General features: G+C 36.8%; 1 protein-coding gene across 1 annotated transcript in view; it reads left to right on the top strand.

Annotated features, from left to right (window-relative positions):
* TENM2 (teneurin transmembrane protein 2) overlaps positions 1 to 15,578 on the top strand; it is a 1,471,143-nt gene that overhangs the window by 156,037 nt on the left and 1,299,528 nt on the right. Inside the window, exon 4 of the mRNA XM_085236695.1 lies at positions 3,022 to 3,082. The gene's annotated coding sequence lies outside the window, so the exon portion shown is untranslated. The remainder of the gene's footprint in view (positions 1 to 3,021; positions 3,083 to 15,578) is intronic.

Raw genomic sequence — 15,578 nt, 5'->3', positions numbered from 1 at the left:
ATCAATTGTAATCTGCACAACTGGTTGCCTACTTAAAGGCTATGTTCAGCGTATCTGGACCTGTTCAAATAAGCCGCACTGAGTTCTATTATTACTGTAATGGATCATGTTTAGTTCCAAGTGCTTTGCTTACAAATGGCATCAGAATTTTAAACAGTGTTGTCTGAAAAAGCTAAAATTGAGATGTTTTGAAGCCTACGCAATTCTTACAAAAAGAACAGATTTTCCTTAACCCAGTACAACACTGAAAATCTCTGGCCATGAAGAAAAAAACCACCTTTATCCCAGTTCTCGTTTGATCTTGACTCCCGATTCTTAATGACTCATACATATGATTATATAGCTGCTGTCCCAGGGATTTTATCGCAGCTATTCATGTACTTAATAAACAAGCATGTTTATATTTTTATGTGGAGAACTAGACTTTTCAAAAGAACTTTTATCTTTCTGAGTGGGCTCTTGATTTCAGCAAACAGGAATTAGGAAAAATTCTTGTTTCCTTTCCTCAAGGGATACTACTAGTAGTTTTTTAAAAATTCTGAAAATTAGTGAAAATTAATTATTTAGAAAAGACTGCACTCAATTAAAAACAGCTTTCAGACATACCAAGAAGAATAAAGCCAATCTTTTTAATAAGCTTTTTCTGATGGACTTGTAAATCAATTATTAATTCTGAAAAGCATACCTTTAAAAAAAAAAAAAGAAAAAATGACTCAAGGAAAAGCAAGAGAATTTTCACTAAATACTCTCTTGAAGAACACCTTATGAAAACTTAGATTTAATGTAAACTTGCAATTAAATAAGCCATAAGTAAAATTGCTCATTTCCAAGACTCTGTGTGGCTGGAAAGCTGTGTGGAGGAAAAGGATCTGGGGATGTTGATTGATACTCGACTGAACATGAGCCAACAGTGTGCCCAGGTGGCCTAGAAGACCAATGGCATCTGGGTGTATCAGAATTAGTGCAGCCAGCAGGAGGAGGGAGGTGATCATTTCTGTGTACTCAGCTCTGGTGAGGAGGCACCTTGAGTACTGTGTCCAGGTTTGGGCCCTTTTCTACAAGAAAGGCATTGAGGTCCTGGAGTGTGTCCAGAAAAGGACAGCAAAACGGAATGATCTGGAGCAGAAGTCTTATGGGGGAGTGGCTGAGGGAATTGAGATTGTTTGGAGAAGAGGAGGCTTAGGGGAGACCTTATTGCTTTCCACAGCTCCATGAAAGGAATTTGGGGTGGGGGTCAGCCTATTCTCCCAGGTTTCAGGAATAGAACAAGAGATAATGGCCTCGAGTTGCGGCAGTGGAGGTTCAGGCTGGATATTAGGAAAATTTTTTTCTCAGAAAGGATCTTGAGGCATTTCAACAGGTTGTCCAGGGAGGTGGTGTAGTCACCATTCCTGAAGGTGTTTGAGGAAAGGGTAGAACACAGAAAGAGGTAATTGAGCCCAACCCTCCCTGCTAAAGCAGGTACCCCATAATAGGTTGCACAAGTAGTCATTCAGATGGGCATTGAATATTTCCACAGAAAGAGACTCCACAACCTCTCTGGGCAGCCTGTTCCAATGCTCTGTCACCCTTACCATAAAGTTCTTCTGTGTGTTAGTATGGAAGTTCCTATGTTCATGTTTTAGGCCATTACTCCTTCTCCTATTGCAACACGCCACCGAGAAGAGCCTGGCCTCATCCATTTGCTTCCCACCTCCCTTTAGGTATTTATAAACATTTATCAGACCCCCTCAGTCTACTTTTCCCCAAATGTAGATGTAGTAGTTAAGGACATGATTCAGTGGGCAGTATTGATGGTAAGCAGACTAGATGATTGTAGAGTCTTTTCTAACCTTCTATGATTCTGTGATCTTCATTTTGCCTTCTAGTCTATTCTACTGAAAGCACTGGACTGTTTTCCTTGTTAGTGTAATTTTAATTCTGGACAGCCACTCATAAGGCTTCTTACTTCAGCATGTCAGGGGACCACTGTGTTGTGTATCACTGATGTTTCTGTAGTTTATGACAGGCTTAACTGAAGTGCAAGGCTCACAAGAACATAATTCACCTTAATGGTTCCATTCTGTAGATTTCTAACTTCTAACTCTTCGGAAGACAATTACATGTGTTATATTTGATGCTGATTATCAGTGCTTTCTTTAATACCTTTTTTTTTTAAAAAAAAAAACAACAACAATGTGCACTCTTGCTTTGAGATTGCTTCCAAAATTTCTTGCTTTGTGACAGTGTTAAAGCGTCCAAATGGATCAGTTATATTAAAATTAATTCATTGTTCCGAACGATATAATTTTTTCATGGACTGTGCTTTATATTCCAAATGTTTCCTTATAAATTCTCCTGACACAACTATCAAGAAGAGGATTGAACACAGTAATGTTTTTAATTAAGGAATTTAACGAAAGCTAGGAGCTTGTCTAATACTGTTGAAAGAAGAGCATAACACTTCTCACAAAAAAAGTGTATGACTAGCCAGCAAACAGCTATTAACTGTGATTTTAAACATAAATATTTCCATTTTTTGATGTAAATATCTCTAGATGTCTGTTCCTTAGAGTATATTTGGAAATATGAAGGTCACTTACTCCATTAAATAGCAGGAGTCTCGAGTCTTTTGTCTTTTGAAAGGGAGCGTGTCAGAGGAGTTGTGTTTGGTAATGAACATAGCCTGGGTTTAATAGGACATGATTGTTTTATGTGCTTTATGCTCTTCACAAACACCATGACTCTAAAATGATGTAAGATATCAGTCTTTTGTGCTTCTCTAAAATTCCTCAGTTCTGCCAGAAAAGCTAGATGAAAAAATTGTTTGGGGCTCATTTAAAATTGCAACTTAAAAAATAATTCACCTATGTAAAGATCTAACACGGGGACTGTACAAGATGACTTATTAAGCCTGCTAACTGATCCCTGATAGTTTCCTGTACAATTTTTCTGCTTTACTTTCTGTAAAACTGTTGAGCACCCTATTGCTTTTCCTTCCTGATGTTGTACCTTGTGCATATTTCTGCTCTTTTCCTGCAGGTCATTTGACTTGACCCGTAAATCTACTGCTAGCAATAACATAGGAATATAACTGCCATTGGTAAGTGCTTCTTAAAACAAAGTTTCATGTCAGTCATTTCCTAACAGATAATTGAACAGAATCTTTTTTCCTAGTGCCACTATAGGGAGAATTCATGCCATACTACTGATAAAGCTGTCATTTCTCTATGAAGTGCTCTTGGCTGAAGTGGTTGAAACATGGTTCATTAGAATATAGAATATATATTTTAATACCACTTTCATATGTTCACATATTATAGCTGCTGAATAACCAAGTACAGTAATTAATGTCCCAATTAACTGAATGCCAACTGCTGGCTGGACTTGTTGTGTTGACATCACAACACATCCTCTTCTAGGTGTCATTGTCCTCTTGACTGCATGCTAAGAATTGGGATGGCCTGTGGCCAAACACTTGTTCATTAAAAGAAATTCTTCGACATTCATATCTGAGATTTGCAGGGGCAGAAATTAAACCAGAATACATAATAAGTGAAGACTGTAAAGCTGAGCCAACCTGAGCAGTGCTCAGTTTGTCCTTATTTAAAGATACTGATGTTCTAAAATGTGAGGATGATTGAGAAAAAAAGCCTTAGTTTAGTGACACCCTGGAACATCCACGTTGTATGTGTCAAAGATGCCGTGGAAAAGACAGGTAACTTCATAGATATTAAAGTCTATAAAGATTGAGCCTAGTAAAAAGAAGCATTATGACCTTCAGAAAGCCTGGCTGAATCTCCTTTCAGCTGGTGACCCAGGATTATAACAGCATTCAGCCTCTTAGATAGATTTTGGAAAGAAGGGTTCCTCTTCAGAGAGCAATCAGCAAATGCTGTGCTCCATTTTAAGACTGTTTCCAGGTATCCAGAGAGACTCAGTTTTGAGTTGGCAAACCTGATCTGAGAGTCTGCTTTTCCCTATGGATGAGAATAATCCATAATCTTTTGTTACAGTATTATAGTATATTATCAGATAATGGTTTTTAAACTTAAGAGAAGAATGCTACAATAGAGTGGCTGTGAAAGTGTTTAGTGCTCCTTCTCTGTTCTGAAGAATAGTCCCTGGTCTCATCATTAATGGTGTTTGTTATAATAAATTAGGAAACAAAAAAAAGAATGGGTGGTCAAAGAATATCTTTGAATTGGGCATGTTAGTTGTACACTGGACTGATAAGGCTAATGGATTATATTTTTGCAAGAGTGCCATATGAAAAATGGATGCACATAGTAGCCATTGATGTTAAGCACATCTTCTGCCTTTCTTGAAAATTAAAGTAGCTGCATTTTCTATACCCAGCACAGCACAAAATGGACAAATTAAAAGATTTATTTTTATGTTAACTTATGTACTGTTAACTTATGTACTGCAGGAACAGATGAAGGTTTTTTTAAAGGATGGTCACAAAGGTGAGGTCCTAATTTGCTTCACAGCTTTATTTTAGTTTAGTTCTCTATTGCCATGAGGCATGAAAGTTACTGACTTATACTATATTCACCTCACGCTGGCTTCCTATCAAACAGAGTATTGGTGGAACACCTCCACTGAGTTCTCTACATGAAATTGTCCTTTTGTACATCTCATAATCGGCTGCAATGTGACCAAGCATCTGGTGGTGACAAGCAGACGTCTTTGATTTATTGGCTAATATCACTGCTTGTTAGTGGATGGTTGAGCAGGAGACTAAAAGAGCATAAAATCAGAGAGAATAAATTATGAAGGCACCGAACTGTGGCATTATAAATCCCCCCTTGTCACAGTTGTGACATCTCTCAGGAAATGTGGGATGAGAGAAACATTCACTCTTCAAAGACAATGGCCACTGCCATATGATTTCAAATAAAACAAAGAAAGAAAGAAACATCCCAAATCTACCACCATCTTTCCTAAAGAGATGGTGTTTTCTCCTGTTGAAGCGCTCCACATGAAACATAACATCTGCTTGAAAATTGAGTTAATTAGCATCTCATTCAGAGATGTGGGGAATTTGAAGGATGATGGGGGGAAGAAGAATATCTCTAAGGCAGTTGTAGGCCTATGGTTTCCATTAAACGCTACCCAAAAATTGAATCAGAACCCAAACGAAGCCTAGTTGAAGATGTTCTGCTTCTCACTTTCAACATTAGTATTCACACTAAGCCTGAAAATATGCATGGTCCCTGGAGAGCCGAGTGGTTACCCTGGCCTTGTCCCACATAACACCTGGATAACGGGAATTAGCTTCCTGTTGGTGTGTTGCAGTGTGTTCTGTTTTATAAACAGCATATAAATAACTAAGATATTTAGGTCTACTTTGAATTGCAAAGATTCTTTGTGGACTTGCCAGGAGGATTTTCATAGGGTAGATGTGCAAACACATGACAAAAAAAATAGTCCCAGCATTTAAGAGATGCACGTGGCATTTTATATCTCCTTTTAAATAGTGGGTAACAAATTTAACAACGCATATGACTGAACACAGTGTTTCTGGCTCCCTCAGGACAGAAATACAACAGAACTCAACTATTACTCAGTGATGACAATTATTGTGAGCTGCAGAGCGGTGATAATTGTGACTACTCATAATGTCAAATAAACATTATGCATATGTTTATTCAATAAATTAGCTTCAGGGGTGAAAGAAAGAAGATGATATTCACTATTTCACTCCTGTGCAATAAAGAGATGTTTAATTAAATAATGGCAACAAGTCATGTTGTGGTTTAGAAGGAAGCCAGTTAACAGATTTAATATCTTTGGGAAAATAATGCGGACAAAAAATATACATAGTTGATGGTTTTGAGCTAAAACCAAATAGTATCCACAAGTGCAATTATGCAAATAGTGTCCACAAGTGAAAGACTGGGAACTGATTCAAAGGCAAAAATTTGTGGAAGAAAGTTGTTTATGTGTTCTGTGAAAGATTTAATTTTACTATTTCAATTAAAATCCAGTGGGAGTTCTTGCAAAGTTTCCTTTTACCTATTCAGTGTTAGATAAGCTGCAGCCATAACGAGGAGATATTCCTAGTACATTTAATGAGCAACACCAGTAACTGGTTCTGACTGACTGAGAAGTAAAAGGAAACTTTTAAGGGTGCCCAGTGGAATTATTTTCCTACTGCGGTTATCTGAGGGTATTAGCCTTGAGCAGATTCTGGGAACTGCAGAAAGCAGCTGCACAATTAAAAAGACAGGAACAAGACAAGTAGTAGCTCTTAGTAGAAGAGAAGAGGAGCACGAGCTAATGACATGAGACCCCCAGGCAGAAGTAAGCCTATGTGGTACTGCATAGCAGTTACATCAGAATACCCTAAAACCATTTGTTCAGGGTTTTCAGTTTATTGGGAAAAAAAATGGGAATTCCCCAAAGAAAGAGTTTGTGGGCTTTTTTTGTTGTTGTTTTGTTCTTTTGCTCTTGTAATTTTCTTGGCTATCATCGTTGTTTGGTTTTCTTTTTTTAACAATTCATGGTAGTCATAATCAGAAACAGTAGTCTAAAGATTTTTAATGTATGCTATCACAGATAATAAAATTTATTTTCCACTGAGAATTTTAGACTAAGAACTTGACAAGAAACAGTAGCAGAGAGTGAAGTCATTGTGTTTATTGTTTCAGTATATTTCCCTGAGTAGTCTTTTTTAGTTTGAAATTCTTTTTTCAAAGGAGAGCTGTTCCATCTAATGGATTTGAATGTATTGAATAGATTTGAAAGAATTTCCTTCATGTTCACTTTATTTCTTAAGCATTTCATCCTGTTTCTGCTTAGAGTTACAAAATGGAACAATGAGAAAATCTCCATAAAATTTGCATACAGTTTTTAATAATGAGTCCCAAAAATCTGTCCTTATTTATATAAGAACTACTGATCAAATCCTTGTGTGGATTTTCAATGAGAAGAAAAGTGTAACACCTGGAGACAGAATTCTGTTGTTAGATAGTGGCCATATGTCAGTCAAAATGTTTCTGACAGTAGAAGACATTCAGAAGCCATAATGGTGTAGAATATTGAAAGATAAGTTAAATAGAAGATAGTTTATTAGTAGAAAACATAAAAATAAACATGAGCCAAAACAAGTGCTTCTTTCACAGTGTTTGAAAAAAATCAACCTGTCAAAATTGTGACTGACATCAGAATCCTAGTAAATAGATTTTACTTTCTCTGAAGCATTTCTTCTCTTAAGAACAAAAATAAGAAAGGAAAATAAAGAACCTCAAATTCGGAGAAGCAAATGCCTAATAAATTAGACAAATTTTCAAGATGTACAGATGCAAAAAATAAGAAAGCAAGGTCTTTCATTTTCGAATATGAAACTTAGGAGATCTGAACTTAGTTTGAAACCTCACCGAAGACTACAGGTAGCTTGGGCAGCAAACTTAGATATTGTTCAGTGTCCCAGGAATATGAAGGGAATTGCTACCAAGTTAGCACTTGAAACAAATTTCTCTTGGTTTTATCTGTTTGCTGTTTGATGAAGATGTGATTCACCAAAAAGACCTGCATTTCCACACGTATTCTTCAACTTATTTAGGTCTTATAATTGCAACTTCGTGATTTAGCAGTTTAAAGGATCCATGACTATAAATGCCCGTGCATTGGAACGTCTTCAAATAATTCAAAGGAGTAGTAGTTATTTTAAACAAAATATATACTTTAATAAAGTATCTATTTATTTTTTCTGAACAGTAGAAATAAATTTTGCTTATTTATAGAAAAATAAATATAATTGCACATTTCTGAAGATCAGAGCCAATATTTTATTCTGAAACCTGATTTTTGATCAGGGAATAATCATTTAGTTTCATCCAGACAGTTAGTTATCATTATCTGTTTCTTATTAGAGAATGTTTTCTGAAGGTGTCCCTAAGGAGGTAAGTATGATGCAAGTAGTTAAAGCAATGGTTAGTATAGAAATTTTGGTTTAGTCATTTGTATTTTGTTGGAGTGCATGAGCTGAAAATAAGATGTGAACATAGGCACCCAGTGTGCCAGATCAGATTCCATTTTCATGTTCAGCAGATCGTCAGTTCACATAAAACCTTAAAGTTTCATTGAATCAGAAAGAAACTGGATATGTGTATTAATATGTATAATGAGGAGGTGGAAAACTGCTAAAATCCTTGCCTAGATGGATTTATAGTCAAAACCCAAAAGCAATTGATGCCACATTAGTCATTATTTTCATCAGAGTTATTTGCAGGAATTGTCAGAAATGCATTCTTGCTTCATATTACATTGGTTTAGAGAGAGATATCCCGTGAGAGATGGGATGGGAAACCATTCAGTAGCTGTGTGAATAGTTCTAAAGGTTTGTCTGTCTGTAAGTCAATTCTCTGTACTGACTGCATTTTTTTTCTGCATTATTATTTATTTCGTAAATTGTTTTAAAAAAACAACAACAATAAAACTTGAATAATCAGGATGTAGTTAGTGGAGAGATACTCTTCCAGTGGGCAGTTCAAAGCAGAAATCTGTGTCAGTATGCCGTGAATTGTCTTCTAATTGAATTGATCTCCACTGAGCACTGCAGAGGACAAGTGATACTATGACATGGTACTTCAGTGTGCACCACAGTTAATACACACTAGATAAGCTGTAGGATCGTAATTGCTCTTCACTGTTGCTTGAAGTGAATGCAACATCCTACGCATTAAGAATGGCAGCATTTTATAGTGATGTAGTGCTGAAGTGGCTGCTCTTTCACTTAATAATTATAGTTTTGGAGAAAGTATTTTGACTCAGACTGTCCCAACAAATTAGTCAGCATAACTGCAGTTGTATCTCCTTCATAAATTGCAAGCTCTCCTCTGAAGTGCAGTTTAGATATAGATATGATTAGTAGTTCAGCACCCATCACACTGTACATACAAGCAGAATCAAATGCCAGGAGTGCAAGGACTTACACAAAAGGGGACAAATATTTTTTGATGCCTAGCTCTTTATACCGTACAGGATTGTTGGAGAGACTGTTCAAATATACTGTAAGATTTCAGCTTGTTTTTCAAATCAGATAAAAAGCTTCATACCATGAGAATGCTTTCACCATCAGGTATTAGTCACTTTTCAGTATCTTTGCAATTAAAACATTACTATTGCAAAGCCGTAGAGACTAAGGAATAGGTATTTCTGGTATACTTGAGTGAATGCAAGAGTAACCATGTGCAGCCATGTGTGGTGAATCTGTCAGAACTAACAGCAGGAACTTTGATAAGAGTTCTCCATCAGGAAACCTGTTTGATAGTTCAAGGTCTTTGAATTGTTATTAGAAGTGGCATCCAGTAGTGCTGCAGCAGTTAAGGGTCTATCAGATTTCCCCACACGCATGCTTCCCCGGGGATTTATTATACCTCAGCTTTTTCTAGTTCTGCTGGGGCTAAAACTACAGCCAACAACTTGTCAGGACAGACATTATTTTATTTTTCTCCCTTGAATGATCAAACAAGTTAGCTTAAGATTTGGAGAGGGTGAGGATCAAGCTGCTGAGTGTCCTTTGTTTATTGGAGTGCATTGGGGTGAGAATCATTAACAGCAATTAATAGGAATAAACACTGCTCTTAACGGAGAAGGGAAGCCTTTCACCGTGAAAAGATCTGCAGCAGAAGAAGGTGGATGGGGGGAGAGAAGAACTAAAGCAGACTACTTGAAGTAACTAATTTCTTAGGGACAGTGACACTACTGGTAGGTCACTGCGGTATGACTCAATATTTTGAAGGTGGAAGAACCACTATGTTTTAAGTTTCGTCTGTCTAAAAAAAAAAGAAAATAGACTATTAATGTAGTTCACTGATAATAAGCTGCTATGCATCCAAAGCAAAGACGGGAGTAGGCAGAAGTGTGGATATTTCTGATTTAGATTTGTAATTTAAAAGCCACACACCAGTAATGTTTGAGGCTTTCTGTCCTTAAGGACAATCACAAAGGGAGACATTAAAGGGGCCTGAAGGCACGCATCCCAAAATGCAGAGGTGAGTAGGGTGCTGAGCTGATACCTGATTGGGGAAAGGAGATATGGATCCCCTTTAGTGACAGCTGAAATAGTAGCAAATAAATATTTATGTCCTATATGTAGAGCATAAAACTGTTTAAACTGCCCTTGCACTTGGCACGGCAGATTTATGAATGTTTCCACTGTAACTGCAGAATTACATTTTTGAAGATGTAGAGAAATTAAGAGAAAAAATGTATAAAATTCTTGCAATTGTTCTGCTTGAAGACTCTCTAAGGTGTAGGGTATGTCGATACAGAGAGCCATGTGACATTAGATGAAATAAGGAACTGGTTTACTGGTTCACTAGGTTAAAATCATGTTGCTGCTTTGGAAACAATGACATACAAAAGGATTTTCATTTGTTTGACATCCTTTTCATCTGCACATAAGTTTTGCATACCAATTTCTATATGCTGCAAAGTGCACTCAGAAAATAACAATTACACCTAGGAAAGCATAAATGTTGGTGTATATACACACATTGTTGTATTATGTAAAAAGTGTGTCCTGAGTCCTGCAATGTACTGTACGTTCTGTTCAGCATACAGAGCTTTAGTTCTGCTTTAATTATATTTTGGTTTAGTTACACACTTTTAGGATGGCAGTTGATGAAAAGCATTCCTCCTAGTGGCAATAGGATCAGATGCTCCTTAAGAAATCTTATTTTGAAGACAAATTCCCCCTTCATAGCCCTACCTATCCATTCAACCCAGAGTTTCTAGTACTTCTTCAGCAATTTTTTGTTTCTTTTTTTAAATTTGTCATTCATTTTTTCTTTTCCTATCAGTTTTGCTAGTCTGACTGTAACTGCTTCAACTATGGATACATAGCCTGCATGCTTTCTCAGGAGAGGGAAATGGGGGAGGACAAGGGTGTCTGTATAGGAATTTGGCTTATTTCTGTCAGGATAGCATGGTAAAGAGGCCCTAATCTTAAGATGCTCCGTACATCAAATTAAGCCTGTGACAGGGTAGAGATACGGTCCAAACAGATCAAAGGTCTGCATTCGACCTTCCCTGCCCAAGGCAAGCTCTTGCCACACAAATAAATCCCAGATGAAAGCATTTATTCAGCTGCTTAAATCAGGCTTCTTTAAATCCTTATTTCCAAGGCCTAAATAGTGCAACCTTTTTATCTTATTGCAAGAGTTAGAACTTGTATTTCAACACAACTATAGAAAATATAGACAGTTTGATGGCAGCCTGCATAGAAAGGTTGTGATTCAGCAACCGTGTCTTCTGTTGCTCTTTGCTGTTTTTGTTTGTTTTGAGTACATTTTGTTTCTGGTATGGATTGGTGTTTAAAATATGAGGGCAGCTCTGAACATAATGCCTTCCCTGTTTTATCATGTTGGCCCACAGTGTCAGAGGCAGATGTTGGTGGGATGTCTCTAGATGTTGAAGCTTCCTACCAGTATTCGACTACATTTTGTGACTGTGAAGCACACAGAAGCAGAGGGGCAGTTTGACATAATGGTGTCTGTTATTGTACTGTTATTCTCTTTCTTTTGCTGGGGCTAAGATAAAGGTCACTTCAGTTGCTTCTGTCCCCAGTTTTGTGCATGATCTTTCTCCATATTTCCATATTTTTTGCCGAGGATTAGAACTGGCAAAATAAAAATGTCAGCAGAGACACTGTCTCTTATTGAGCCAGTAAAAAAAGAAATCTAGTGAGAGAAGTGAAAGAGATTTTTTTTTTCATCAGAAGTGAAGTGTTGTGTGAAGTTGGTTGAATTCTTACGAAGATTCTGTGGAAAGGGAAAAGGTTCTAGCTACAACCCTGTCTGATTATTAGCCAGCTCTTCTGCTGAGCCCTTCAGCATTCCATTGAGCTGGAAGCCATAGTTGAGAGCCAATACTCCTGGGCTCTCAGTTCTCTGGTAGCCAGGTGAGAGACAGACATGTGTGGCTTTGAATCTTGGAAGGCGCTCCTGCTGTGGTGCAGGTGATGCTGTGAGCTTTAGCACGCTGCAGGCTGAAGTCAGATGAAGTCTCTCAGGTTCAGCACTGCTACTTGCGTGGAAATGGTAAAAGTGACCAGACTACATGTAACTGCTGGGTGGCAGCCCTGTTTGATTTTTTTTTGTGAGCAGCTGCCTGGGCTGTGCACAACTCTGTATGCGGGCAGCAGGGGTGCATGGAAGGTGCCATCATTTTCAGAAGACTGTGCTGTGGTGCATTCAAAGCAAAAGACCTCAGATTTCATTGCTGAAATATCTTATTTGCATTTTATCTTAGTTCAGTCCCCCAAAAATATTTGTGAGAACAAAATTTTGAATGGAACTAAGATTCAGATTCTCAAACAGTTGAGGCATTTCTGTTTTGGTTATGCCAGTGAATGTGAACTTTGTCCTCTACCCTTCTGCACAGAAGTCCAGAATTGGATTTGGAGAATGTATGCTGTATTGATTAAAAATAAAGAAAAATTAATAGAGCCCTCCAGAGTATTATGTGAATTTGGGCTTTTTTTTTTTTTTTTTTCTTCCAAATTAGTGATTTGGGATCCTGAAATCACTTCTAAGAATTTATGTTAAGAATTAATGTAGAAGTACTTATTTTTTTTTCCCTTTTTTTCCCCCCAGTTATTATAATGTGTTACCAAATCGTTATCAGCTACAACTGAACAGTACATTTTGTTATCTACTTAAAAGCATAGGATGGGCAATGTGCAATGGCTAGAGAATCTTCAGCTTTATTTAATCACTTCACTTTACATTTGAAAAGTAATTCATCATTGAAAGTCAGTGGGGTATAGAGAGCACTAATTGCAGCAAAATATCAAGGACAGTTTTCCTCTGTCTTAATTAAACATTAATGAGTAAAGTTATTTGCAAATGCATGCTGCAGGGATGGACTTGTCTATCCAAGTTTTGTAAATACTGACACCAGGTGTCAAAATAAAACACCTTAATTGATTTATAAAGAAATAGTTTAAAAAGAGCGCACCTGGAGTGACATTTCTCTAGCTTTTTATAGAGTAGTTTCCTGATGAATTATTTATAAGGAAACTTGGCCTGACCTATCTTAATTACAAAAGTGATTGTTTCCAAACTAATCAATTTTGTAAGTGAAGTGAATTCTCTCCACTGTCAGTCCTTACCACTTTAAAAAGGAAAAAAAGAAATGCATTTTTTAACAGAAGTTTCTACTGTATCTGTCAGTGGACTGCCAATAGCATGCTTGAAGTTACTTGTGAGCTGAACAGAATACTACTTCTAATCTCAAGTTATCCATTTATTAATGAGGATTGTAAATAAGAAAGTAATAAGAAAGGCTGTGAGAAATCAGGTATCAGTGCCTAATTCTTAGAGCCTAGCCATAAGACATATAGAGTAAATAAAGATAACAAAGAAGGAAGAGGCCAGATTGTTTGGTATTAGAAAGCAGTTGGAATTGAAATGTTCATAGTAAGTTTTCAGTGTTTTTAAAACATCCTAAAGAGAAAAGAAATATTCAAATAAGTTCTTCTTCCTGTATTCCCATTTATTTCTTGAATATTCATGTATACATTATATACATAGTTATATATATAAAATATTTTGATCAATTCTTAAAACTAAAGTGAGCCAAAAAAAAAAAAAACTCAACCATATACAAACAAAACAAAAACAAAGAAAACCAACCACACCTGAAATTTGTGAGTTAGGATTAAGGGTATAATGAAAGGTAACAACTGTTGTGTAAAAGGATGAACGCGCATATGCGACTCTGCTTTTGCTGAGTACGTTAGTAGAGAAAAACGTTCAATAGAAGAACTCCAGAAATATCCACTCTGAATTTCTACTAAATTATATATTCTGTGAGAAAACATGAAGAGAGATGTAAGAAAATAAATTATTCAGGCAAGAGGGAAAAAAATAAAAAGATAGATAATGCCAGGACAAGGAGAAATGGTTTAAAATTGAAGGAAGGAAGGTTCAGGTTGGATGTCAGGGGGAAGTTCTTTACCAAGAGTGGTGCGATGCTGGCACAGGCTGCCCAGAGAGGCTGTGGATGTCCCATCCCTGGAGGCGTTCAAAGTCAGATTGGATGGAGCCCTAGGCAGCCTGGTCTAGTATTATATATGGAGGTTGGCGGCCCTGCCTGTGGCAGGGGGGTTGGAGCTTGATGATCCTTGAGGTCCCTTTCAACACAGGCCATTCTATGGTTTTATGATTCTTTGAAAAAAAGAAATTTAAGTTCTGATTGAGGATGGCTCTGCAATCTATTCAGCTTTCTATTAAGCTTTTTATACTAGGTAATCCATTTGCTGTATCGGAGATATATTGCTATTATATATTCCTGAAGTTAATATTGCTGAAATGTTTTTCATGTGTGTCCTACATTCACTGCATTCATCACATGCAATTTAATTCTTAAAACGTCCAATTATACTTGAAAATCTTCCCCAACTTTAGAAAAGGAACCACTGTGATCGACAAAGTGTTTGATGAAACACTTCTCAGAGTGATTTTCAGTGGTTCTCTGTCAGATTAGAAAAATGTATCAGGTATGTTTCTAAAGAGATTTGTGACACAACCGAACATTTCCATTAGACACAGGCAAAAGAATTACGAGTCACTATATTACATTTTTGTGTGATAGCAGATGTATACTTAGCAAGATGATTAGAATGTGTGGTGATGCTGAGATGCTTGGAAACAGCTCTCCCAAATGATTCCTAATTCCTCTTCTAAAATATTATGTTCTATCAAGCAAGGTGAATAGAATACACAAATAAGTGATGCAGAAGAACAAGCTAAGGAATGGCTCTGTAATAAAGGATATAGCGTCGATCATGAAATAGCAGATGAAGATGTTGCATTTTTGTGAACTAAGTTCATAGTTCGTGTTCTTTTTTTAATTGTTTGTTTTCTATAAAGACAATCTTTGCAGTATTGTTGCTAGTAAAGCCGCAGGAAGAATACAAAGCTGATTTGGGGCATCACATTTGAGAACAAATTTGTGGATCAGAGTAAGAGTTCGGATAAAAGCAAAAGAGGAAACAATATTGTTAGGAAGCTTGAAAAGACTGAAAATAAGACTCTGGGAAAAAAAAAAGTGTTGCTTTTTTTTAATTTTGTTATACACTAAGTGGAGACTTAAGGTGCATAATGGGCTGATGTGAAAGGAAAGGCAGTAAAATCTTCTTTGTGACTATAATAAAATAGCAAAAGAAATACTGAACTGAAAATGCCATAAAAGATATTTGGAAACTTAGATGCAACAGAACAGTTTTTTTGTACAGCTTGTAGAATTTCTACTGCTACAGCAAATAATTTCAAGTGTTATTTAGATACAGTTGGCTTTATGGCTTTGCACAATGTCTATTTCTGCCTTGTTTCCTGTTGATTTTCCTAAGAAGTACATTTGTAGACATTATAGTCTCTCAGAGAACTCAGGCTCTTTTAAGTATCTGCTGAAGAACCTTTGATTCTACATATTTAGATATGGACTTGAAGGATGGACTGTTTGATGGATTAGGAATTAGTTGGCTGGAGCCAAAGGGTTGTATTTAATGGTTCTCTGTCAGGGTGGAGGCCAGTCACAAGCAGTGTCCCTCAGGGGTCGGTCTTGGGACTGGTGCTCTTCAT

Source organism: Meleagris gallopavo, chromosome 15, assembly GCF_905368555.1.
Source record: "Meleagris gallopavo chromosome 15, MGAL_WU_HG_1.1, whole genome shotgun sequence".
NCBI classification, from domain to species: domain Eukaryota; kingdom Metazoa; phylum Chordata; class Aves; order Galliformes; family Phasianidae; genus Meleagris; species Meleagris gallopavo.
The sequence above is the reverse complement of the archived record's forward strand: the minus strand, read 5'-3'. Positions and strand labels throughout refer to the sequence as shown.